The sequence below is a fragment of the Brienomyrus brachyistius genome, chromosome 2, assembly GCF_023856365.1.
Source record: "Brienomyrus brachyistius isolate T26 chromosome 2, BBRACH_0.4, whole genome shotgun sequence".
Lineage (NCBI taxonomy): Eukaryota > Metazoa > Chordata > Actinopteri > Osteoglossiformes > Mormyridae > Brienomyrus > Brienomyrus brachyistius.
In genome coordinates, this window is record NC_064534.1 from 36,783,441 (window position 1) to 36,806,956 (window position 23,516).

The 23,516-nt window shown below is 44.4% G+C and overlaps 19 non-coding genes across 19 annotated transcripts; all 19 read left to right on the forward strand.

Moving 5' to 3' along the window:
* Positions 1–1,130: 1,130 nt before the first annotated feature.
* LOC125737105 (5S ribosomal RNA) lies at positions 1,131–1,249 on the forward strand. Its single transcript, XR_007396372.1, has one exon. It is a non-coding gene; the product is annotated as a 5S ribosomal RNA (ribosomal RNA).
* A 1,079-nt stretch (positions 1,250–2,328) lies between these two features.
* On the forward strand, positions 2,329–2,447 carry LOC125729303 (5S ribosomal RNA). The gene has a single exon (XR_007389755.1). It is a non-coding gene; the product is annotated as a 5S ribosomal RNA (ribosomal RNA).
* A 1,077-nt stretch (positions 2,448–3,524) lies between these two features.
* On the forward strand, positions 3,525–3,643 carry LOC125735414 (5S ribosomal RNA). Its single transcript, XR_007394710.1, has one exon. It is a non-coding gene; the product is annotated as a 5S ribosomal RNA (ribosomal RNA).
* Positions 3,644–4,719: 1,076 nt separating this feature from the next.
* Positions 4,720–4,838, forward strand: LOC125736842 (5S ribosomal RNA). Its single transcript, XR_007396110.1, has one exon. It is a non-coding gene; the product is annotated as a 5S ribosomal RNA (ribosomal RNA).
* Positions 4,839–5,922: 1,084 nt separating this feature from the next.
* On the forward strand, positions 5,923–6,041 carry LOC125736438 (5S ribosomal RNA). The gene has a single exon (XR_007395716.1). It is a non-coding gene; the product is annotated as a 5S ribosomal RNA (ribosomal RNA).
* A 1,083-nt stretch (positions 6,042–7,124) lies between these two features.
* On the forward strand, positions 7,125–7,243 carry LOC125735295 (5S ribosomal RNA). Its single transcript, XR_007394592.1, has one exon. It is a non-coding gene; the product is annotated as a 5S ribosomal RNA (ribosomal RNA).
* A 1,083-nt stretch (positions 7,244–8,326) lies between these two features.
* LOC125735096 (5S ribosomal RNA) lies at positions 8,327–8,445 on the forward strand. The gene has a single exon (XR_007394395.1). It is a non-coding gene; the product is annotated as a 5S ribosomal RNA (ribosomal RNA).
* A 1,081-nt stretch (positions 8,446–9,526) lies between these two features.
* Positions 9,527–9,645, forward strand: LOC125736620 (5S ribosomal RNA). The gene has a single exon (XR_007395895.1). It is a non-coding gene; the product is annotated as a 5S ribosomal RNA (ribosomal RNA).
* Positions 9,646–10,724: 1,079 nt separating this feature from the next.
* On the forward strand, positions 10,725–10,843 carry LOC125729314 (5S ribosomal RNA). The gene has a single exon (XR_007389765.1). It is a non-coding gene; the product is annotated as a 5S ribosomal RNA (ribosomal RNA).
* Positions 10,844–11,920: 1,077 nt separating this feature from the next.
* On the forward strand, positions 11,921–12,039 carry LOC125736844 (5S ribosomal RNA). Its single transcript, XR_007396112.1, has one exon. It is a non-coding gene; the product is annotated as a 5S ribosomal RNA (ribosomal RNA).
* Positions 12,040–13,250: 1,211 nt separating this feature from the next.
* Positions 13,251–13,369, forward strand: LOC125737106 (5S ribosomal RNA). The gene has a single exon (XR_007396373.1). It is a non-coding gene; the product is annotated as a 5S ribosomal RNA (ribosomal RNA).
* A 1,079-nt stretch (positions 13,370–14,448) lies between these two features.
* On the forward strand, positions 14,449–14,567 carry LOC125729325 (5S ribosomal RNA). Its single transcript, XR_007389775.1, has one exon. It is a non-coding gene; the product is annotated as a 5S ribosomal RNA (ribosomal RNA).
* A 1,077-nt stretch (positions 14,568–15,644) lies between these two features.
* Positions 15,645–15,763, forward strand: LOC125735415 (5S ribosomal RNA). Its single transcript, XR_007394711.1, has one exon. It is a non-coding gene; the product is annotated as a 5S ribosomal RNA (ribosomal RNA).
* A 1,210-nt stretch (positions 15,764–16,973) lies between these two features.
* On the forward strand, positions 16,974–17,092 carry LOC125731163 (5S ribosomal RNA). Its single transcript, XR_007391446.1, has one exon. It is a non-coding gene; the product is annotated as a 5S ribosomal RNA (ribosomal RNA).
* A 1,081-nt stretch (positions 17,093–18,173) lies between these two features.
* Positions 18,174–18,292, forward strand: LOC125734574 (5S ribosomal RNA). Its single transcript, XR_007393881.1, has one exon. It is a non-coding gene; the product is annotated as a 5S ribosomal RNA (ribosomal RNA).
* A 1,079-nt stretch (positions 18,293–19,371) lies between these two features.
* On the forward strand, positions 19,372–19,490 carry LOC125736527 (5S ribosomal RNA). The gene has a single exon (XR_007395805.1). It is a non-coding gene; the product is annotated as a 5S ribosomal RNA (ribosomal RNA).
* A 1,078-nt stretch (positions 19,491–20,568) lies between these two features.
* On the forward strand, positions 20,569–20,687 carry LOC125731164 (5S ribosomal RNA). The gene has a single exon (XR_007391447.1). It is a non-coding gene; the product is annotated as a 5S ribosomal RNA (ribosomal RNA).
* Positions 20,688–21,762: 1,075 nt separating this feature from the next.
* LOC125735923 (5S ribosomal RNA) lies at positions 21,763–21,881 on the forward strand. Its single transcript, XR_007395208.1, has one exon. It is a non-coding gene; the product is annotated as a 5S ribosomal RNA (ribosomal RNA).
* A 1,076-nt stretch (positions 21,882–22,957) lies between these two features.
* Positions 22,958–23,076, forward strand: LOC125731198 (5S ribosomal RNA). Its single transcript, XR_007391480.1, has one exon. It is a non-coding gene; the product is annotated as a 5S ribosomal RNA (ribosomal RNA).
* Positions 23,077–23,516: the final 440 nt, after the last annotated feature.

Sequence of the window (23,516 nt, forward strand, 5' to 3'; positions counted from 1 at the left end):
TATATATATATATATTTTTCTCTCTTTCATAAAGGCAGCTTTTACACACCGTTTTACTCTAAATATCCATCCATCCATCCATTTTCCAAACCGCTTATCCTATTGGGTCGCGGGGGGTCCGGAGCCTATTCCGGAATCAATGGGCACGAGGCAGGGAACAACCCAGGATGGGGGGCCAGCCCATCACAGTCACTCTAAATACTTCCTGGTAATTCTAGGTGCTGTAAGCTGTTCGTGCCTTTATTCCACCAGGGCGCGATCTTCTCATAAACTTGAAGACTGTCACTCCCCATTCACGTTTTACAACTTATTGTTAATGATAAAGAGACAGCTTTTTACACACAGTTTTAAACAAAGTACTGATATTATTCCTCTTCAACTGACCGCTTTGTTTTCTATGCAAAAACCACTTCGCCACAGAAGACTCGATATTATTGGCATAGCAAGTTCTGCTCTTCACCTTTCAAAACTTGCTAAAAGCTGTATTTAAAAGAACAGATTGGCCGGGGTAATTCACACCCTTCAATGCCAGCTTAATGTTTAGGTTAGTGGGAATCACAGAGGAATTAGGGATGGAAACTTCTTTGCTGGTGGTAGAAGCGGTCTGGTGAATTTTTAGAGAGAAGAGGCCGTCGATGTTTGAATGTAGAAAATTGTTCTGGCTGCAGCCTGCATTATGGACTTGTTGGTGTGTGTAGCTCCCAGTGTTCTGACAGCGTGACGTTTTGGGGAAGCATGTGATTCAGCAGCTACCAGTGGGCTTCGTGCGGCGGAGATTTTGTGGCTGTTAGCGGAGTTGATAACAGAGGGTCGTTAAGAGAAGCCTGCATGCAGTAGGCAAAGGAGTAATGTTTGCCGGCGGGGGACGTGCGGCGATTAACCTGTGCGGTAGTGAAAAGGAGTTAAAAAGAAGGAAGTGTGCGGATGCGGAAAGAATGGAATAATTGTGGTAGGCTGCCGGCTGAGTAGTTTGGTGAATGTTTGGTGTGGGTCCGGCGCTGCCGATTGGATGGTGGTGCTGCAGTGTGAGTCAGATAAAAAAAAAAAAAAACAGGAGTAGGATCCAATGGGACTAACTGGCATGTATAGACGCGTGTAATGCAAAAGGGCTGTTTTTGGTCACGTCTCTCGCTTATGGCCATACCTCCCTGAACACGCCCGATCTCATCCGATCTCGGAAGCCAAACAGGGTAGGGTCTGGTTAGTACTTTGATGGGAGACCTCCGGGGAATACCAGGTGATGTAAGCTTTTCTCACTTTTACTTTATACAGGGGGCGCTCCACTTCACGATTAATTTAAATCTATCACTCCCCTTCCATTTTACTATTTTATATATATATATTTTTTTTTCTCTCATTCATAAAGGCAGCTTTTACACACCGTTTTACTCTAAATACTTCCTGGTAATTCTAGGTGCTGTAAGCTGTTCGTGCCTTTATTCCACCAGGGCGCGATCTTCTCACAAACTTGAAGACTGTCACTCCCCATTCACGTTTTACAACTTATTGTTAATGATAAAGAGACAGCTTTTTACACACAGTTTTAAACAAAGTACTGATATTATTCCTCTTCAACTGACCGCTTTGTTTTCTATGCAAAAACCACTTCGCCACAGAAGACTCGATATTATTGGCATAGCAAGTTCTGCTCTTCTCCTTTCAAAACTTGCTAAAAGCTGTATTTAAAAGAACAGATTGGCCGGGGTAATTCACACCCTTCAATGCCAGCTTAATGTTTAGGTTAGTGGGAATCACAGAGGAATTAGGGATGGAAACTTCTTTGCTGGTGGTAGAAGCGGTCTGGTGAATTTTTAGAGAGAAGAGGCCGTCGATGTTTGAATGTAGAAAATAGTTCTGGCTGCAGCCTGCAGTATGGACTTGTTGGTGTGTGTAGCTCCCAGTGTTCTGACAGCGCGACGTTTTGGGGAATCATGTGATTCAGCAGCTACCAGTGGGCTTTGTGCGGCGGAGATTTTGTGGCTGTTAGCGGAGTTGATAACAGAGAGTCGTTAAGAGAAGCCTGCATGCAGTAGGCAAAGGAGTAATGTTTGCCGGCGGGGGACGTGCGGCGATTAACCTGTGCGGTAGTGAAAAGGAGTTAAAAAGAAGGAAGTGTGCAGATGCGGAAAGAATGGAATAATTGGGGTAGGCTGCCGGCTGAGTAGTTTGGTGAATGTTTGGTGTGGGTCCGGCGCTGCCGATTGGATGGTGGTGCTGCAGTGTGAGTCAGATAAAAAAAAAAAAAAAACCAGGAGTAGGTTCCAATGGGACTAACTGGCATGTATAGACGCGTGTAATGCAAAAGGGCTGTTTTTGGTCGCGTCTCTCGCTTATGGCCATACCACCCTGAACACACCCGATCTCATCCGATCTCAGAAGCCAAGCAGGGTAGGGTCTGGTTAGTACTTGGATGGGACACATCCTGGGAATACCAGGTGCTGTAAGCTTTTCTCACTTTTACTTTATACAGGGGGCGCTCCACTTCACGATTAATTTAAATCTATCACTCCCCTTCCATTTTACTATTTTATATATATATATATATTTTTCTCTCATTCATAAAGGCAGCTTTTAGAAACCGTTTTACTCTAAATACTTCCTGGTAATTCTAGGTGCTGTAAGCTCTTCGTGCCTTTATTCCACCAGGGCGCGATCTTCTCACAAACTTGAAGACTGTCACTCCCCATTCACGTTTTACAACTTATTGTTAATGATAAAGAGACAGCTTTTTACACACAGTTTTAAACAAAGTACTGATATTATTCCTCTTCAACTGACCGCTTTGTTTTCTATGCAAAAACCACTTCGCCACAGAAGACTCGATATTATTGGCATAGCAAGTTCTGCTCTTCTCCTTTCAAAACTTGCTAAAAGCTGTATTTAAAAGAACAGATTGGCCGGGGTAATTCACACCCTTCAATGCCAGCTTAATGTTTAGGTTAGTGGGAATCACAGAGGAATTAGGGATGGAAACTTCTTTGCTGGTGGTAGAAGCGGTCTGGTGAATTTTTAGAGAGAAGAGGCCGTCGATGTTTGAATGTAGAAAATTGTTCTGGCTGCAGCCTGCATTATGGACTTGTTGGTGTGTGTAGCTCCCAGTGTTCTGACAGCGTGACGTTTTGGGGAAGCATGTGATTCAGCAGCTACCAGTGGGCTTCGTGCGGCGGAGATTTTGTGGCTGTTAGCGGAGTTGATAACAGAGGGTCGTTAAGAGAAGCCTGCATGCAGTAGGCAAAGGAGTAATGTTAGCCGGCGGGGGACGTGCGGCGATTAACCTGTGCGGTAGTGAAAAGGAGTTAAAAAGAAGGAAGTGTGCGGATGCGGAAAGAATGGAATAATTGTGGTAGGCTACCGGCTGAGTAGTTTGGTGAATGTTTGGTGTGGGTCCGGCGCTGCCGATTGGATGATGGTGCTGCAGTGTGAGTCAGATAAAAAAAAAAAAAAACAGGAGTAGGATCCAATGGGACTAACTGGCATGTATAGACGCGTGTAATGCAAAAGGGCTGTTTTTGGTCACGTCTCTCGCTTATGGCCATACCTCCCTGAACACGCCCGATCTCATCCGATCTCGGAAGCCAAGCAGGGTAGGGTCTGGTTAGTACTTTGATGGGAGACCTCCTGGGAATACCAGGTGATGTAAGCTTTTCTCACTTTTACTTTATACAGGGGGCGCTCCACTTCACGATTAATTTAAATCTATCACTCCCCTTCCATTTTACTATTTTATATATATATATATTTTTCTCTCATTCATAAAGGTAGCTTTTACACACCGTTTTACTCTAAATACTTCCTGGTAATTCTAGGTGCTGTAAGCTGTTCGTGCCTTTATTCCACCAGGGCGCGATCTTCTCACAAACTTGAAGACTGTCACTCCCCATTCACGTTTTACAACTTATTGTTAATGATAAAGAGACAGCTTTTTACACACAGTTTTAAACAAAGTACTGATATTATTCCTCTTCAACTGACCGCTTTGTTTTCTATGCAAAAACCACTTCGCCACAGAAGACTCGATATTATTGGCATAGCAAGTTCTGCTCTTCTCCTTTCAAAACTTGCTAAAAGCTGTATTTAAAAGAACAGATTGGCCGGGGTAATTCACACCCTTCAATGCCAGCTTAATGTTTAGGTTAGTGGGAGTCACAGAGGAATTAGGGATGGAAACTTCTTTGCTGGTGGTAGAAGCGGTCTGGTGAATTTTTAGAGAGAAGAGGCCGTCGATGTTTGAATGTAGAAAATTGTTCTGGCTGCAGCCTGCAGTATAGACTTGTTGGTGTGTGTAGCTCCCAGTGTTCTGACAGCGTGACGTTTTGGGGAAGCATGTGATTCAGCAGCTACCAGTGGGTTCCGTGCGGTGGAGATTTTGTGGCTGTTAGCGGAGTTGATAACAGAGGGTCGTTAAGAGAAGCCTGCATGCAGTAGGCAAAGGAGTAATGTTTGCCGGCGGGGGACGTGCGGCGATTAACCTGTGCGGTAGTGAAAAGGAGTTAAAAAGAAGGAAGTGTGCGGATGCGGAAAGAATGGAATAATTGTGGTAGGCTGCTGGCTGAGTAGTTTGGTGAATGTTTGGTGTGGGTCCGGCGCTGCCGATTGGATGGTGGGGCTGCAGTGTGAGTCAGATAAAAAAAAAAAAAGAACATTAGTAGGATCCAATGGGACCAACTGGCATGTATAGAGGCGTGTAATGCAAAAGGGCTGTTTTTGGTAGCATCTCTCGCTTACGGCCATACCACCCTAAACACGCCTGATCTCGTCTGATCTCGGAAGCTAAGAAGCGTAGGGTCTGGTTAGTACTTGGATGGGAGACCACCTGGGAATACCAGGTGCTGTAAGCTTTTCTCACTTTTACTTTAAACGGGGGGCGCTCCACTTCACGATTAATTTAAATCTATCACTCCCCTTCCATTTTACTATTTTATATATATATATATATTTTTTTTTTTCTCTCATTCATAAAGGTAGCTTTTACACACCGTTTTACTCAAAATACTTCCTGGTAATTCAAGGTGCTGTAAGCTGTTCGTGGCTTTATTCCACCAGGGCGCGATCTTCTCACAAACTTGAAGACTGTCACTCCCCATTCACATTTTACAACTTATTGTTAATGATAAAGAGACAGCTTTTTACACACAGTTTTAAACAAAGTACTGATATTATTCCTCTTCAACTGACCGCTTTGTTTTCTATGCAAAAACCACTTCGCCACAGAAGACTCGATATTATTGGCATAGCAAGTTCTGCTCTTCTCCTTTCAAAACTTGCTAAAAGCTGTATTTAAAAGAACAGATTGGCCGGGGTAATTCACACCCTTCAATGCCAGCTTAATGTTTAGGTTAGTGGGAGTCACAGAGGAATTAGGGATGGAAACTTCTTTGCTGGTGGTAGAAGCGGTCTGGTGAATTTTTAGAGAGAAGAGGCCGTCGATGTTTGAATGTAGAAAATTGTTCTGGCTGCAGCCTGCAGTATAGACTTGTTGGTGTGTGTAGCTCCCAGTGTTCTGACAGCGTGACGTTTTGGGGAAGCATGTGATTCAGCAGCTACCAGTGGGTTTCGTGCGGCGGAGATTTTGTGGCTGTTAGCGGAGTTGATAACAGAGGGTCGTTAAGAGAAGCCTGCATGCAGTAGGCAAAGGAGTAATGTTTGCCGGCGGGGGACGTGCGGCGATTAACCTGTGCGGTAGTGAAAAGGAGTTAAAAAGAAGGAAGTGTGCGGATGCGGAAAGAATGGAATAATTGTGGTAGGCTGCTGGCTGAGTAGTTTGGTGAATGTTTGGTGTGGGTCCGGCGCTGCCGATTGGATGGTGGGGCTACAGTGTGAGTCAGATAAAAAAAAAAAAAGAACATTAGTAGGATCCAATGGGACCAACTGGCATGTATAGAGGCGTGTAATGCAAAAGGGCTGTTTTTGGTAGCATCTCTCGCTTACGGCCATACCACCCTAAACAAGCCTGATCTCGTCTGATCTCGGAAGCTAAGCAGGGTAGGGTCTGGTTAGTACTTGGATGGGAGACCACCTGGGAATACCAGGTGCTGTAAGCTTTTCTCACTTTTACTTTAAACGGGGGGCGCTCCACTTCACGATTAATTTAAATCTATCACTCCCCTTCCATTTTACTATTTTATATATATATATATATTTTTTTTTTCTCTCATTCATAAAGGTAGCTTTTACACACCGTTTTACTCAAAATACTTCCTGGTAATTCAAGGTGCTGTAAGCTGTTCGTGGCTTTATTCCACCAGGGCGCGATCTTCTCACAAACTTGAAGACTGTCACTCCCCATTCACGTTTTACAACTTATTGTTAATGATAAAGAGACAGCTTTTTACACACAGTTTTAAACAAAGTACTGATATTATTCCTCTTCAACTGACCGCTTTGTTTTCTATGCAAAAACCACTTCGCCACAGAAGACTCGATATTATTGGCATAGCAAGTTCTGCTCTTCTCCTTTCAAAACTTGCTAAAAGCTGTATTTAAAAGAACAGATTGGCCGGGGTAATTCACACCCTTCAATGCCAGCTTAATGTTTAGGTTAGTGGGAGTCACAGAGGAATTAGGGATGGAAACTTCTTTGCTGGTGGTAGAAGCGGTCTGGTGAATTTTTAGAGAGAAGAGGCCGTCGATGTTTGAATGTAGAAAATTGTTCTGGCTGCAGCCTGCAGTATGGACTTGTTGGTGTGTGTAGCTCCCAGTGTTCTGACAGCGTGACGTTTTGGGGAAGCATGTGATTCAGCAGCTACCAGTGGGCTTCGTGCGGCGGAGATTTTGTGGCTGTTAGCGGAGTTGATAACAGAGGGTCGTTAAGAGAAGCCTGCATGCAGTAGGCAAAGGAGTAATGTTTGCCGGCGGGGGACGTGCGGCGATTAACCTGTGCGGTAGTGAAAAGGAGTTAAAAAGAAGGAAGTGTGCGGATGCGGAAAGAATGGAATAATTGTGGTAGGCTGCTGGCTGAGTAGTTTGGTGAATGTTTGGTGTGGGTCCGGCGCTGCCGATTGGATGGTGGTGCTGCAGTGTGAGTCAGATAAAAAAAAAAAAAAAACAGGAGTAGGATCCAATGGGACTAACTGGCATGTATAGACGCGTGTAATGCAAAAGGGCTGTTTTTGGTAGCATCTCTCACTTACGGCCATACCACCCTGAACACGCCCGATCTCGTCTGATCTCGGAAGCTAAGCAGGGTAGGGTCTGGTTAGTACTTGAATGGAAGACCACCTGGGAATACCAGGTGCTGTAAGCTTTTCTCACTTTTACTTTATACAGGGGGCGCTCCACTTCACGATTAATTTAAATCTATCACTCCCCTTCCATTTTACTATTTTATATATATATATATATATATTTTTCTCTCATTCATAAAGGCAGCTTTTAGAAACCGTTTTACTCTAAATACTTCCTGGTAATTCTAGGTGCTGTAAGCTGTTCGTGCCTTTATTCCACCAGGGCGCGATCTTCTCACAAACTTGAAGACTGTCACTCCCCATTCACGTTTTACAACTTATTGTTAATGATAAAGAGACAGCTTTTTACACACAGTTTTAAACAAAGTACTGATATTATTCCTCTTCAACTGACCGCTTTGTTTTCTATGCAAAAACCACTTCGCCACAGAAGACTCGATATTATTGGCATAGCAAGTTCTGCTCTTCTCCTTTCAAAACTTGCTAAAAGCTGTATTTAAAAGAACAGATTGGCCGGGGTAATTCACACCCTTCAATGCCAGCTTAATGTTTAGGTTAGTGGGAATCACAGAGGAATTAGGGATGGAAACTTCTTTGCTGGTGGTAGAAGCGGTCTGGTGAATTTTTAGAGAGAAGAGGCCGTCGATGTTTGAATGTAGAAAATTGTTCTGGCTGCAGCCTGCAGTATGGACTTGTTGGTGTGTGTAGCTCCCAGTGTTCTGACAGCGCGACGTTTTGGGGAAGCATGTGATTCAGCAGCTACCAGTGGGCTTCGTGCGGCGGAGATTTTGTGGCTGTTAGCGGAGTTGATAACAGAGGGTCGTTAAGAGAAGCCTGCATGCAGTAGGCAAAGGAGTAATGTTTGCCGGCGGGGGACATGCGGCGATAAACCTGTGCGGTAGTGAAAAGGAGTTAAAAAGAAGGAAGTGTGCGGATGCGGAAAGAATGGAATAATTGTGGTAGGCTGCCGGCTGAGTAGTTTGGTGAATGTTTGGTGTGGGTCCGGCGCTGCCGATTGGATGGTGGGGCTGCAGTGTGAGTCAGATAAAAAAAAAAAAAAAACCAGGAGTAGGATCCAATGGGACTAACTGGCATGTATAGACGCGTGTAATGCAAAAGGGCTGTTTTTGGTAGCATCTCTCGCTTACGGCCATACCACCCTGAACACGCCCGATCTCGTCTGATCTTGGAAACTAAGCAGGGTAGGGTCTGGTTAGTACTTGGATGGGAGACCTCCTGGGAATACCAGGTGCTGTAAGCCTTTCTCACTTTTACTTTATACAGGGGGCGCTCCACTTCACGATTAATTTAAATCTATCACTCCCCTTCCATTTTACTATTTTATATATATATATTTTTTTTTTCTCTCATTCATAAAGGCAGCTTTTAGAAACCGTTTTACTCTAAATACTTCCTGGTAATTCTAGGTGCTGTAAGCTGTTCGTGCCTTTATTCCACTAGGGCGCGATCTTCTCACAAACTTGAAGACTGTCACTCCCCATTCACGTTTTACAACTTATTGTTAATGATAAAGAGACAGCTTTTTACACACAGTTTTAAACAAAGTACTGATATTATTCCTCTTCAACTGACCGCTTTGTTTTCTATGCAAAAACCACTTCGCCACAGAAGACTCGATATTATTGGCATAGCAAGTTCTGCTCTTCTCCTTTCAAAACTTGCTAAAAGCTGTATTTAAAAGAACAGATTGGCCGGGGTAATTCACACCCTTCAATGCCAGCTTAATGTTTAGGTTAGTGGGAATCACAGAGGAATTAGGGATGGAAACTTCTTTGCTGGTGGTAGAAGCGGTCTGGTGAATTTTTAGAGAGAAGAGGCCGTCGATGTTTGAATGTAGAAAATTGTTCTGGCTGCAGCCTGCAGTATGGACTTGTTGGTGTGTGTAGCTCCCAGTGTTCTGACAGCGCGACGTTTTGGGGAAGCATGTGATTCAGCAGCTACCAGTGGGCTTCGTGCGGCGGAGATTTTGTGGCTGTTCGCGGAGTTGATAACAGAGGGTCGTTAAGAGAAGCCTACATGCAGTAGGCAAAGGAGTAATGTTTGCCGGCGTGGGACGTGCGGCGATTAACCTGTGCGGTAGTGAAAAGGAGTTAAAAAGAAGGAAGTGTGCGGATGCGGAAAGAATGGAATAATTGTGGTAGGCTGCCGGCTGAGTAGTTTGGTGAATGTTTGGTGTGGGTCCGGCGCTGCCGATTGGATGGTGGTGCTGCAGTGTGAGTCAGATAAAAAAAAAAAGAAAAACCAGGAGTAGGATCCAATGGGACTAACTGGCATGTATAGACGCGTGTAATGCAAAAGGACTGTTTTTGGTAGCGTCTCTCGCTTATGACCATACCACCCTGAACACGCCCGATCTCGTCTGATCTCAGAAGCTAAGCAGGGTAGGGTCTGGTTAGTACTTGGTTGGGAGACCACCTGGGAATACCAGGTGCTGTAAGCTTTTCTCACTTTTACTTTATACAGGGGGCGCTCCACTTCACGATTAATTTAAATCTATCACTCCCCTTCCATTTTACTATTTTATATATATATATATATTTTTCTCTCATTCATAAAGGCAGCTTTTAGAAACCGTTTTACTCTAAATACTTCCTGGTAATTCTAGGTGCTGTAAGCTGTTCGTGCCTTTATTCCACCAGGGCGCGATCTTCTCACAAACTTGAAGACTGTCACTCCCCATTCACGTTTTACAACTTATTGTTAATGATAAAGAGACAGCTTTTTACACACAGTTTTAAACAAAGTACTGATATTATTCCTCTTCAACTGACCGCTTTGTTTTCTATGCAAAAACCACTTCGCCACAGAAGACTCGATATTATTGGCATAGCAAGTTCTGCTCTTCTCCTTTCAAAACTTGCTAAAAGCTGTATTTAAAAGAACAGATTGGCCGGGGTAATTCACACCCTTCAATGCCAGCTTAATGTTTAGGTTAGTGGGAATCACAGAGGAATTAGGGATGGAAACTTCTTTGCTGGTGGTAGAAGCGGTCTGGTGAATTTTTAGAGAGAAGAGGCCGTCGATGTTTGAATGTAGAAAATAGTTCTGGCTGCAGCCTGCAGTATGGACTTGTTGGTGTGTGTAGCTCCCAGTGTTCTGACAGCGCGACGTTTTGGGGAATCATGTGATTCAGCAGCTACCAGTGGGCTTTGTGCGGCGGAGATTTTGTGGCTGTTAGCGGAGTTGATAACAGAGGGTCGTTAAGAGAAGCCTGCATGCAGTAGGCAAAGGAGTAATGTTTGCTGGCGGGGGACGTGCGGCGATTAACCTGTGCGGTAGTGAAAAGGAGTTAAAAAGAAGGAAGTGTGCAGATGCGGAAAGAATGGAATAATTGTGGTAGGCTGCCGGCTGAGTAGTTTGGTGAATGTTTGGTGTGGGTCCGGCGCTGCCGATTGGATGGTGGTGCTGCAGTGTGAGTCAGATAAAAAAAAAAAAAAAACCAGGAGTAGGATCCAATGGGACTAACTGGCATGTATAGACGCGTGTAATGCAAAAGGGCTGTTTTTGGTCGCGTCTCTCGCTTATGGCCATACCACCCTGAACACACCCGATCTCATCCGATCTCAGAAGCCAAGCAGGGTAGGGTCTGGTTAGTACTTGGATGGGACACATCCTGGGAATACCAGGTGCTGTAAGCTTTTCTCACTTTTACTTTATACAGGGGGCGCTCCACTTCACGATTAATTTAAATCTATCACTCCCCTTCCATTTTACTATTTTATATATATATATATTTTTCTCTCATTCATAAAGGCAGCTTTTAGAAACCGTTTTACTCTAAATACTTCCTGGTAATTCTAGGTGCTGTAAGCTCTTCGTGCCTTTATTCCACCAGGGCGCGATCTTCTCACAAACTTGAAGACTGTCACTCCCCATTCACGTTTTACAACTTATTGTTAATGATAAAGAGACAGCTTTTTACACACAGTTTTAAACAAAGTACTGATATTATTCCTCTTCAACTGACCGCTTTGTTTTCTATGCAAAAACCACTTCGCCACAGAAGACTCGATATTATTGGCATAGCAAGGTCTGCTCTTCTCCTCCTTTCAAAACTTGCTAAAAGCTGTATTTAAAAGAACAGATTGGCCGGGGTAATTCACACCCTTCAATGCCAGCTTAATGTTTAGGTTAGTGGGAATCACAGAGGAATTAGGGATGGAAACTTCTTTGCTGGTGGTAGAAGCGGTCTGGTGAATTTTTAGAGAGAAGAGGCCGTCGATGTTTGAATGTAGAAAATTGTTCTGGCTGCAGCCTGCAGTATGGACTTGTTGGTGTGTGTAGCTCCCAGTGTTCTGACAGCGCGACGTTTTGGGGAAGCATGTGATTCCTCAGCTACCAGTGGGCTTCGTGCGGCGGAGATTTTGTGGCTGTTAGCGGAGTTGATAACAGAGGGTCGTTAAGAGAAGCCTGCATGCAGTAGGCAAAGGAGTAATGTTTGCCGGCGGGGGACGTGCGGCGATTAACCTGTGCGGTAGTGAAAAGGAGTTAAAAAGAAGGAAGTGTGCGGATGCGGAAAGAATGGAATAATTGTGGTAGGCTGCCGGCTGAGTAGTTTGGTAAATGTTTGGTGTGGGTCCGGCGCTGCCGATTGGATGGTGGTGCTGCAGTGTGAGTCAGATAAAAAAAAAAAAACCAGGAGTAGGATCCAATGGGACTAACTGGCATGTATAGACGCGTGTAATGCAAAAGGGCTGTTTTTGGTCACGTCTCTCGCTTATGGCCATACCTCCCTGAACACGCCCGATCTCATCCGATCTCGGAAGCCAAGCAGGGTAGGGTCTGGTTAGTACTTTGATGGCAGACCTCCTGGGAATACCAGGTGATGTAAGCTTTTCTCACTTTTACTTTATACAGGGGGCGCTCCACTTCACGATTAATTTAAATCTATCACTCCCCTTCCATTTTACTATTTTATATATATATATATTTTTCTCTCTTTCATAAAGGCAGCTTTTACACACCGTTTTACTCTAAATATCCATCCATCCATCCATTTTCCAAACCGCTTATCCTATTGGGTCGCGGGGGGTCCGGAGCCTATTCCGGAATCAATGGGCACGAGGCAGGGAACAACCCAGGATGGGGGGCCAGCCCATCACAGTCACTCTAAATACTTCCTGGTAATTCTAGGTGCTGTAAGCTGTTCGTGCCTTTATTCCACCAGGGCGCGATCTTCTCATAAACTTGAAGACTGTCACTCCCCATTCACGTTTTACAACTTATTGTTAATGATAAAGAGACAGCTTTTTACACACAGTTTTAAACAAAGTACTGATATTATTCCTCTTCAACTGACCGCTTTGTTTTCTATGCAAAAACCACTTCGCCACAGAAGACTCGATATTATTGGCATAGCAAGTTCTGCTCTTCACCTTTCAAAACTTGCTAAAAGCTGTATTTAAAAGAACAGATTGGCCGGGGTAATTCACACCCTTCAATGCCAGCTTAATGTTTAGGTTAGTGGGAATCACAGAGGAATTAGGGATGGAAACTTCTTTGCTGGTGGTAGAAGCGGTCTGGTGAATTTTTAGAGAGAAGAGGCCGTCGATGTTTGAATGTAGAAAATTGTTCTGGCTGCAGCCTGCATTATGGACTTGTTGGTGTGTGTAGCTCCCAGTGTTCTGACAGCGTGACGTTTTGGGGAAGCATGTGATTCAGCAGCTACCAGTGGGCTTCGTGCGGCGGAGATTTTGTGGCTGTTAGCGGAGTTGATAACAGAGGGTCGTTAAGAGAAGCCTGCATGCAGTAGGCAAAGGAGTAATGTTTGCCGGCGGGGGACGTGCGGCGATTAACCTGTGCGGTAGTGAAAAGGAGTTAAAAAGAAGGAAGTGTGCGGATGCGGAAAGAATGGAATAATTGTGGTAGGCTGCCGGCTGAGTAGTTTGGTGAATGTTTGGTGTGGGTCCGGCGCTGCCGATTGGATGGTGGTGCTGCAGTGTGAGTCAGATAAAAAAAAAAAAAAACAGGAGTAGGATCCAATGGGACTAACTGGCATGTATAGACGCGTGTAATGCAAAAGGGCTGTTTTTGGTCACGTCTCTCGCTTATGGCCATACCTCCCTGAACACGCCCGATCTCATCCGATCTCGGAAGCCAAACAGGGTAGGGTCTGGTTAGTACTTTGATGGGAGACCTCCGGGGAATACCAGGTGATGTAAGCTTTTCTCACTTTTACTTTATACAGGGGGCGCTCCACTTCACGATTAATTTAAATCTATCACTCCCCTTCCATTTTACTATTTTATATATATATATATTTTTTTCTCTCATTCATAAAGGCAGCTTTTACACACCGTTTTACTCTAAATACTTCCTGGTAATTCTAGGTGCTGTAAGCTGTTCGTGCCTTTATTCCACCAGGGCGCGATCTTCTCACAAACTTGAAGACTGTCACTCCCCATTCACGTTTTACAACTTATTGTTAATGATAAAGAGACAGCTTTTTACACACAGTTTTAAACAAAGTACTGATATTATTCCTCTTCAACTGACCGCTTTGTTTTCTATGCAAAAACCACTTCGCCACAGAAGACTCGATATTATTGGCATAGCAAGTTCTGCTCTTCTCCTTTCAAAACTTGCTAAAAGCTGTATTTAAAAGAACAGATTGGCCGGGGTAATTCACACCCTTCAATGCCAGCTTAATGTTTAGGTTAGTGGGAATCACAGAGGAATTAGGGATGGAAACTTCTTTGCTGGTGGTAGAAGCGGTCTGGTGAATTTTTAGAGAGAAGAGGCCGTCGATGTTTGAATGTAGAAAATAGTTCTGGCTGCAGCCTGCAGTATGGACTTGTTGGTGTGTGTAGCTCCCAGTGTTCTGACAGCGCGACGTTTTGGGGAATCATGTGATTCAGCAGCTACCAGTGGGCTTTGTGCGGCGGAGATTTTGTGGCTGTTAGCGGAGTTGATAACAGAGAGTCGTTAAGAGAAGCCTGCATGCAGTAGGCAAAGGAGTAATGTTTGCCGGCGGGGGACGTGCGGCGATTAACCTGTGCGGTAGTGAAAAGGAGTTAAAAAGAAGGAAGTGTGCAGATGCGGAAAGAATGGAATAATTGGGGTAGGCTGCCGGCTGAGTAGTTTGGTGAATGTTTGGTGTGGGTCCGGCGCTGCCGATTGGATGGTGGTGCTGCAGTGTGAGTCAGATAAAAAAAAAAAAAAAACCAGGAGTAGGTTCCAATGGGACTAACTGGCATGTATAGACGCGTGTAATGCAAAAGGGCTGTTTTTGGTCGCGTCTCTCGCTTATGGCCATACCACCCTGAACACACCCGATCTCATCCGATCTCAGAAGCCAAGCAGGGTAGGGTCTGGTTAGTACTTGGATGGGACACATCCTGGGAATACCAGGTGCTGTAAGCTTTTCTCACTTTTACTTTATACAGGGGGCGCTCCACTTCACGATTAATTTAAATCTATCACTCCCCTTCCATTTTACTATTTTATATATATATATATATTTTTCTCTCATTCATAAAGGCAGCTTTTAGAAACCGTTTTACTCTAAATACTTCCTGGTAATTCTAGGTGCTGTAAGCTCTTCGTGCCTTTATTCCACCAGGGCGCGATCTTCTCACAAACTTGAAGACTGTCACTCCCCATTCACGTTTTACAACTTATTGTTAATGATAAAGAGACAGCTTTTTACACACAGTTTTAAACAAAGTACTGATATTATTCCTCTTCAACTGACCGCTTTGTTTTCTATGCAAAAACCACTTCGCCACAGAAGACTCGATATTATTGGCATAGCAAGTTCTGCTCTTCTCCTTTCAAAACTTGCTAAAAGCTGTATTTAAAAGAACAGATTGGCCGGGGTAATTCACACCCTTCAATGCCAGCTTAATGTTTAGGTTAGTGGGAATCACAGAGGAATTAGGGATGGAAACTTCTTTGCTGGTGGTAGAAGCGGTCTGGTGAATTTTTAGAGAGAAGAGGCCGTCGATGTTTGAATGTAGAAAATTGTTCTGGCTGCAGCCTGCATTATGGACTTGTTGGTGTGTGTAGCTCCCAGTGTTCTGACAGCGTGACGTTTTGGGGAAGCATGTGATTCAGCAGCTACCAGTGGGCTTCGTGCGGCGGAGATTTTGTGGCTGTTAGCGGAGTTGATAACAGAGGGTCGTTAAGAGAAGCCTGCATGCAGTAGGCAAAGGAGTAATGTTAGCCGGCGGGGGACGTGCGGCGATTAACCTGTGCGGTAGTGAAAAGGAGTTAAAAAGAAGGAAGTGTGCGGATGCGGAAAGAATGGAATAATTGTGGTAGGCTACCGGCTGAGTAGTTTGGTGAATGTTTGGTGTGGGTCCGGCGCTGCCGATTGGATGATGGTGCTGCAGTGTGAGTCAGATAAAAAAAAAAAAAAACAGGAGTAGGATCCAATGGGACTAACTGGCATGTATAGACGCGTGTAATGCAAAAGGGCTGTTTTTGGTCACGTCTCTCGCTTATGGCCATACCTCCCTGAACACGCCCGATCTCATCCGATCTCGGAAGCCAAGCAGGGTAGGGTCTGGTTAGTACTTTGATGGGAGACCTCCTGGGAATACCAGGTGATGTAAGCTTTTCTCACTTTTACTTCATACAGGGGGCGCTCCACTTCACGATTAATTTAAATCTATCACTCCCCTTCCATTTTACTATTTTATATATATATATATTTTTCTCTCTTTCATAAAGGCAGCTTTTACACACCGTTTTACTCTAAATATCCATCCATCCATCCATTTTCCAAACCGCTTATCCTATTGGGTCGCGGGGGGTCCGGAGCCTATCCCGGAATCAATGGGCACGAGGCAGGGAACAACCCAGGATGGGGGGCCAGCCCATCACAGTCACTCTAAATACTTCCTGGTAATTCTAGGTGCTGTAAGCTGTTCGTGCCTTTATTCCACCAGGGCGCGATCTTCTCACAAACTTGAAGACTGTCACTCCCCATTCACGTTTTACAACTTATTGTTAATGATAAAGAGACAGCTTTTTACACACAGTTTTAAACAAAGTACTGATATTATTCCTCTTCAACTGACCGCTTTGTTTTCTATGCAAAAACCACTTCGCCACAGAAGACTCGATATTATTGGCATAGCAAGTTCTGCTCTTCTCCTTTCAAAACTTGCTAAAAGCTGTATTTAAAAGAACAGATTGGCCGGGGTAATTCACACCCTTCAATGCCAGCTTAATGTTTAGGTTAGTGGGAATCACAGAGGAATTAGGGATGGAAACTTCTTTGCTGGTGGTAGAAGCGGTCTGCTGAATTTTTAGAGAGAAGAGGCCGTCGATGTTTGAATGTAGAAAATTGTTCTGGCTGCAGCCTGCAGTATGGACTTGTTGGTGTGTGTAGCTCCCAGTGTTCTGACAGCGCGACGTTTTGGGGAAGCATGTGATTCAGCAGCTACCAGTGGGCTTCGTGCGGCGGAGATTTTGTGGCTGTTAGCGGAGTTGATAACAGAGGGTCGTTAAGAGAAGCCTGCATGCAGTAGGCAAAGGCGTAATGTTTGCCGGCGGGGGACGTGCGGCGATTAACCTGTGCGGTAGTGAAAAGGAGTTAAAAAGAAGGAAGTGTGCGGATGCGGAAAGAATGGAATAATTGTGGTAGGCTGCCGGCTGAGTAGTTTGGTGAATGTTTGGTGTGGGTCCGGCGTTGCCGATTGGATGGTGGGGCTGCAGTGTGAGTCAGATAAAAAAAAAAAAAACATTAGTAGGATCCAATGGGACCAACTGGCATGTATAGAGGCGTGTAATGCAAAAGGGCTGTTTTTGGTAGCGTCTCTCGCTTATGGCCATGCCCGCCTGAACACGCCTGATCTCATCCGATCTCGGAAGCCAATCAGGGTAGGGTCTGGTTAGTACTTGGATGGGAGACCTCCTGGGAATACCAGGTGCTGTAAGCTTTTCTCACTTTTACTTTATACAGGGGGCGCTCCACTTCACGATTAATTTAAATCTAGCACTCCCCTTCCATTTTACTATTTTATATATATATATTTTTTTTTTTCTCTCATTCATAAAGGCAGCTTTTAGAAACCGTTTTACTCTAAATACTTCCTGGTAATTCTAGGTGCTGTAAGCTGTTCGTGCCTTTATTCCACCAGGGCGCGATCTTCTCACAAACTTGAAGACTGTCACTCCCCATTCACGTTTTACAACTTATTGTTAATGATAAATAGACAGCTTTTTACACACAGTTTTAAACAAAGTACTGATATTATTCCTCTTCAACTGACCGCTTTGTTTTCTATGCAAAAACCACTTCGCCACAGAAGACTCGATATTATTGGCATAGCAAGTTCTGCTCTTCTCCTTTCAAAACTTGCTAAAAGCTGTATTTAAAAGAACAGATTGGCCGGGGTAATTCATACCCTTCAATGCCAGCTTAATGTTTAGGTTAGTGGGAATCACAGAGGAATTAGGGATGGAAACTTCTTTGCTGGTGGTAGAAGCGGTCTGGTGAATTTTTAGAGAGAAGAGGCCGTCGATGTTTGAATGTAGAAAATTGTTCTGGCTGCAGCCTGCAGTATGGACTTGTTGGTGTGTGTAGCTCCCAGTGTTCTGACAGCGTGACGTTTTGGGGAAGCATGTGATTCAGCAGCTACCAGTGGGCTTCGTGCGGCGGAGATTTTGTGGCTGTTAGCGGAGTTGATAACAGAGGGTCGTTAAGAGAAGCCTGCATGCAGTAGGCAAAGGAGTAATGTTTGCCGGCGGGGGACATGCGGCGATTAACCTGTGCGGTAGTGAAAAGGAGTTAAAAAGAAGGAAGTGTGCGGATGCGGAAAGAATGGAATAATTGTGGTAGGCTGCCGGCTGAGTAGTTTGGTGAATGTTTGGTGTGGGTCCGGCGCTGCCGATTGGATATTGGGGCTGCAGTGTGAGTCAGATAAAAAAAAAAAAAAAACCAGGAGTAGGATCCAATGGGACTAACTGGCATGTATAGACGCGTGTAATGCAAAAGGGCTGTTTTTGGTAGCATCTCTCGCTTACGGCCATACCACCCTGAACACGCCCGATCTCGTCTGATCTCGGAAGCCAAGCAGGGTAGGGTTTGGTTAGTACTTGGATGGGAGACCTCCTGGGAATACCAGGCGCTGTAAGCCTTTCTCACTTTTACTTTATACAGGGGGCGCTCCACTTCACGATTAATTTAAATCTATCACTCCCCTTCCATTTTACTATTTTATATATATATATTTTTTTTTTTCTCTCATTCATAAAGGCAGCTTTTAGAAACCGTTTTACTCTAAACACTTCCTGGTAATTCTAGGTGCTGTAAGCTGTTCGTGCCTTTATTCCACCAGGGCGCGATCTTCTCACAAACTTGAAGACTGTCACTCCCCATTCACGTTTTACAACTTATTGTTAATGATAAAGAGACAGCTTTTTACACACAGTTTTAAACAAAGTACTGATATTTTTCCTCTTCAACTGACCGCTTTGTTTTCTATGCAAAAACCACTTCGCCACAGAATACTCGATATTATTGGCATAGCAAGTTCTGCTCTTCTCCTTTCAAAACTTGCTAAAAGCTGTATTTAAAAGAACAGATTGGCCGGGGTAATTCACACCCTTCAATGCCAGCTTAATGTTTAGGTTAGTGGGAATCACAGAGGAATTAGGGATGGAAACTTCTTTGCTGGTGGTAGAAGCGGTCTGGTGAATTTTTAGAGAGAAGAGGCCGTCGATGTTTGAATGTAGAAAATTGTTCTGGCTGCAGCCTGCAGTATGGACTTGTTGGTGTGTGTAACTCCCAGTGTTCTGACAGTGCGACGTTTTGGGGAAGCATGTGATTCAGCAGCTACCAGTGGGCTTCGTGCGGCGGAGATTTTGTGGCTGTTAGCGGAGTTGATAACAGAGGGTCGTTAAGAGAAGCCTACATGCAGTAGGCAAAGGAGTAATGTTTGCCGGCGGGGGACGTGCGGCGATTAACCTGTGCGGTAGTGAAAAGGAGTTAAAAAGAAGGAAGTGTGCGGATGCGGAAAGAATGGAATAATTGTGGTAGGCTGCTGGCTGAGTAGTTTGGTGAATGTTTGGTGTGGGTCCGGCGCTGCCGATTGGATGGTGGGGCTGCAGTGTGAGTCAGGTAAAAAAAAAAAAAAACAGGAGTAGGATCCAATGGGACTAACTGGCATGTATAGACGCGTGTAATGCAAAAGGGCTGTTTTTGGTAGCATCTCTCGCTTTCGGCCATACCACCCTGAACAGGCCCGATCTCGTCTGATCTCGGAAGCTAAGCAGGGTAGGGTCTGGTTAGTACTTGGATGGGAGTCCACCTGGGAATACCAGGTGCTGTAAGCTTTTCTCACTTTTACTTTATACAGGGGGCGCTCCACTTCACGATTAATTTAAATCTATCACTCCCCTTCCATTTTACTATTTTATATATATATATATTTTTTTTCTCTCATTCATAAAGGCAGCTTTTAGAAACCGTTTTACTCTAAATACTTCCTGGTAATTCTAGGTGCTGTAAGCTGTTCGTGCCTTTATTCCACCAGGGCGCGATCTTCTCACAAACTTGAAGACTGTCACTCCCCATTCACGTTTTACAACTTATTGTTAATGATAAAGAGACAGCTTTTTAAACACAGTTTTAAACAAAGTACTGATATTATTCCTCTTCAACTGACCGCTTTGTTTTTTATGCAAAAACCACTTCGCCACAGAAGACTCGATATTATTGGCATAGCAAGTTCTGCTCTTCTCCTTTCAAAACTTGCTAAAAGCTGTATTTAAAAGAACAGATTGGCCGGGGTAATTCACACCCTTCAATGCCAGCTTAATGTTTAGGTTAGTGGGAATCACAGAGGAATTAGGGATGGAAACTTCTTTGCTGGTGGTAGAAGCGGTCTGCTGAATTTTTAGAGAGAAGAGGCCGTCGATGTTTGAATGTAGAAAATTGTTCTGGCTGCAGCCTGCAGTATGGACTTGTTGGTGTGTGTAGCTCCCAGTGTTCTGACAGCGCGACGTTTTGGGGAAGCATGTGATTCAGCAGCTACCAGTGGGCTTCGTGCGGCGGAGATTTTGTGGCTGTTAGCGGAGTTGATAACAGAGGGTCGTTAAGAGAAGCCTGCATGCAGTAGGCAAAGGCGTAATGTTTGCCGGCGGGGGACGTGCGGCGATTAACCTGTGCGGTAGTGAAAAGGAGTTAAAAAGAAGGAAGTGTGCGGATGCGGAAAGAATGGAATAATTGTGGTAGGCTGCCGGCTGAGTAGTTTGGTGAATGTTTGGTGTGGGTCCGGCGTTGCCGATTGGATGGTGGGGCTGCAGTGTGAGTCAGATAAAAAAAAAAAAAAACATTAGTAGGATCCAATGGGACCAACTGGCATGTATAGAGGCGTGTAATGCAAAAGGGCTGTTTTTGGTAGCGTCTCTCGCTTATGGCCATGCCCGCCTGAACACGCCTGATCTCATCCGATCTCGGAAGCCAATCAGGGTAGGGTCTGGTTAGTACTTGGATGGGAGACCTCCTGGGAATACCAGGTGCTGTAAGCTTTTCTCACTTTTACTTTATACAGGGGGCGCTCCACTTCACGATTAATTTAAATCTAGCACTCCCCTTCCATTTTACTATTTTATATATATATTTTTTTTCTCTCTTTCATAAAGCCAGCTTTTAGAAACCGTTTTACTCTAAATACTTCCTGGTAATTCTAGGTGCTGTAAGCTGTTCGTGCCTTTATTCCACCAGGGCGCGATCTTCTCACAAACTTGAAGACTGTCACTCCCAATTCACGTTTTACAACTTATTGTTAATGATAAAGAGACAGCTTTTTACACACAGTTTTAAACAAAGTACTGATATTATTCCTCTTCAACAGACCGCTTTGTTTTCTATGCAAAAACCACTTTGCCACAGAAGACTCGATATTATTGGCATAGCAAGTTCTGCTCTTCTCCTTTCAAAACTTGCTAAAAGCTGTATTTAAAAGAACAGATTGGCCGGGGTAATTCACACCCTTCAATGCCAGCTTAATGTTTAGGTTAGTGGGAATCACAGAGGAATTAGGGATGGAAACTTCTTTGCTGGTGGTAGAAGCGGTCTGGTGAATTTTTAGAGAGAAGAGGCCGTCGATGTTTGAATGTATAAAATTGTTCTGGCTGCAGCCTGCAGTATGGACTTGTTGGTGTGTGTAGCTCCCAGTGTTCTGACAGCGCGACGTTTTGGGGAAGCATGTGATTCAGCAGCTACCAGTGGGCTTCGTGCAGCGGAGATTTTGTGGCTGTTAGCGGAGTTGATAACAGAGGGTCGTTAAGAGAAGCCTGCATGCAGTAGGCAAAGGAGTAATGTTTGCCGGCGGTGGACGTGCGGCGATTAACCTGTGCGGTAGTGAAAAGGAGTTAAAAAGAAGGAAGTGTGCGGATGCGGAAAGAATGGAATAATTGTGGTAGGCTGCCGGCTGAGTAGTTTGGTGAATGTTTGGTGTGGGTCCGGCGCTGCCGATTGGATAGTGGGGCTGCAGTGTGAGTCAGATAAAAAAAAAAAAAGAACATTAGTAGGATCCAATGGGACCAACTGGCATGTATAGAGGCGTGTAATGCAAAAGGGCTGTTTTTGGTAGCATCTCTCGCTTACGGCCATACCACCCTGAACACGCCCGATCTCATCTGATCTCGGAAGCCAAGCAAGGTAGGGTCTGGTTAGTACTTGGATGGGAGACCTCCTGGGCATACCAGGTGCTGTAAGCTTTTCTCACTTTTACTTTATACAGGGGGCGCTCCACTTCACGATTAATATAAATCTAGCACTCCCCTTCCATTTTACTATTTTATATATATATTTTTTTTCTCTCTTTCATAAAGCCAGCTTTTAGAAACCGTTTTACTCTAAATACTTCCTGGTAATTCTAGGTGCTGTAAGCTGTTCGTGCCTTTATTCCACCAGGGCGCGATCTTCTCACAAACTTGAAGACTGTCACTCCCCATTCACGTTTTACAACTTATTGTTAATGATAAAGAGACAGCTTTTTACACACAGTTTTAAACAAAGTACTGATATTATTCCTCTTCAACTGACCGCTTTGTTTTCTATGCAAAAACCACTTCGCCACAGAAGACTCGATATTATTGGCATAGCAAGTTCTGCTCTTCTCCTTTCAAAACTTGCTAAAAGCTGTATTTAAAAGAACAGATTGGCCGGGGTAATTCACACCCTTCAATGCCAGCTTAATGTTTAGGTTAGTGGGAATCACAGAGGAATTAGGGATGGAAACTTCTTTGCTGGTGGTAGAAGCGGTCTGGTGAATTTTTAGAGAGAAGAGGCCGTCGATGTTTGAATGTAGAAAATTGTTCTGGCTGCAGCCTGCAGTATGGACTTGTTGGTGTGTGTAGCTCCCAGTGTTCTGACAGCGCGACGTTTTGGGGAAGCATGTGATTCAGCAGCTACCAGTGGGCTTCGTGCGGCGGAGATTTTGTGGCTGTTAGCGGAGTTGATAACAGAGGGTCGTTAAGAGAAGCCTGCATGCAGTAGGCAAAGGAGTAATGTTTGCCGGCGGGGGACGTGCGGCGATTAACCTGTGCGGTAGTGAAAAGGAGTTAAAAAGAAGGAAGTGTGCGGATGCGGAAAGAATGGAATAATTGTGGTAGGCTGCCGGCTGAGTAGTTTGGTGAATGTTTGGTGTGGGTCCGGCGCTGCCGATTGGATGGTGGAGCTGCAGTGTGAGTCAGATAAAAAAAAAAAAAAGAACATTAGTAGGATCCAATGGGACCAACTGGCATGTATAGAGGCGTGTAATGCAAAAGGGCTGTTTTTGGTAGCATCTCTCGCTTACGGCCATACCACCCTGAACACGCCCGATCTCATCTGATCTCGGAAGCCAAGCAAGGTAGGGTCTGGTTAGTACTTAGATGGGAGACATCCTGGGCATACCAGGTGCTGTAAGCTTTTCTCACTTTTACTTTATACAGGGGGCGCTCCACTTCAAGATTAATATAAATCTAGCACTCCCCTTTCATTTTACTATTTTATATATATATTTTTTTTCTCTCTTTCATAAAGCCAGCTTTTAGAAACCGTTTTACTCTAAATACTTCCTGGTAATTCTAGGTGCTGTAAGCTGTTCGTGCCTTTATTCCACCAGGGCGCGATCTTCTCACAAACTTGAAGACTGTCACTCCCCATTCACGTTTTACAACTTATTGTTAATGATAAAGAGACAGCTTTTTACACACAGTTTTAAACAAAGTACTGAAATTATTCCTCTTCAACTGACCGCTTTGTTTTCTATGCAAAAACCACTTTGCCACAGAAGACTCGATATTATTGGCATAGCAAGTTCTGCTCTTCTCCTTTCAAAACTTGCTAAAAGCTGTATTTAAAAGAAC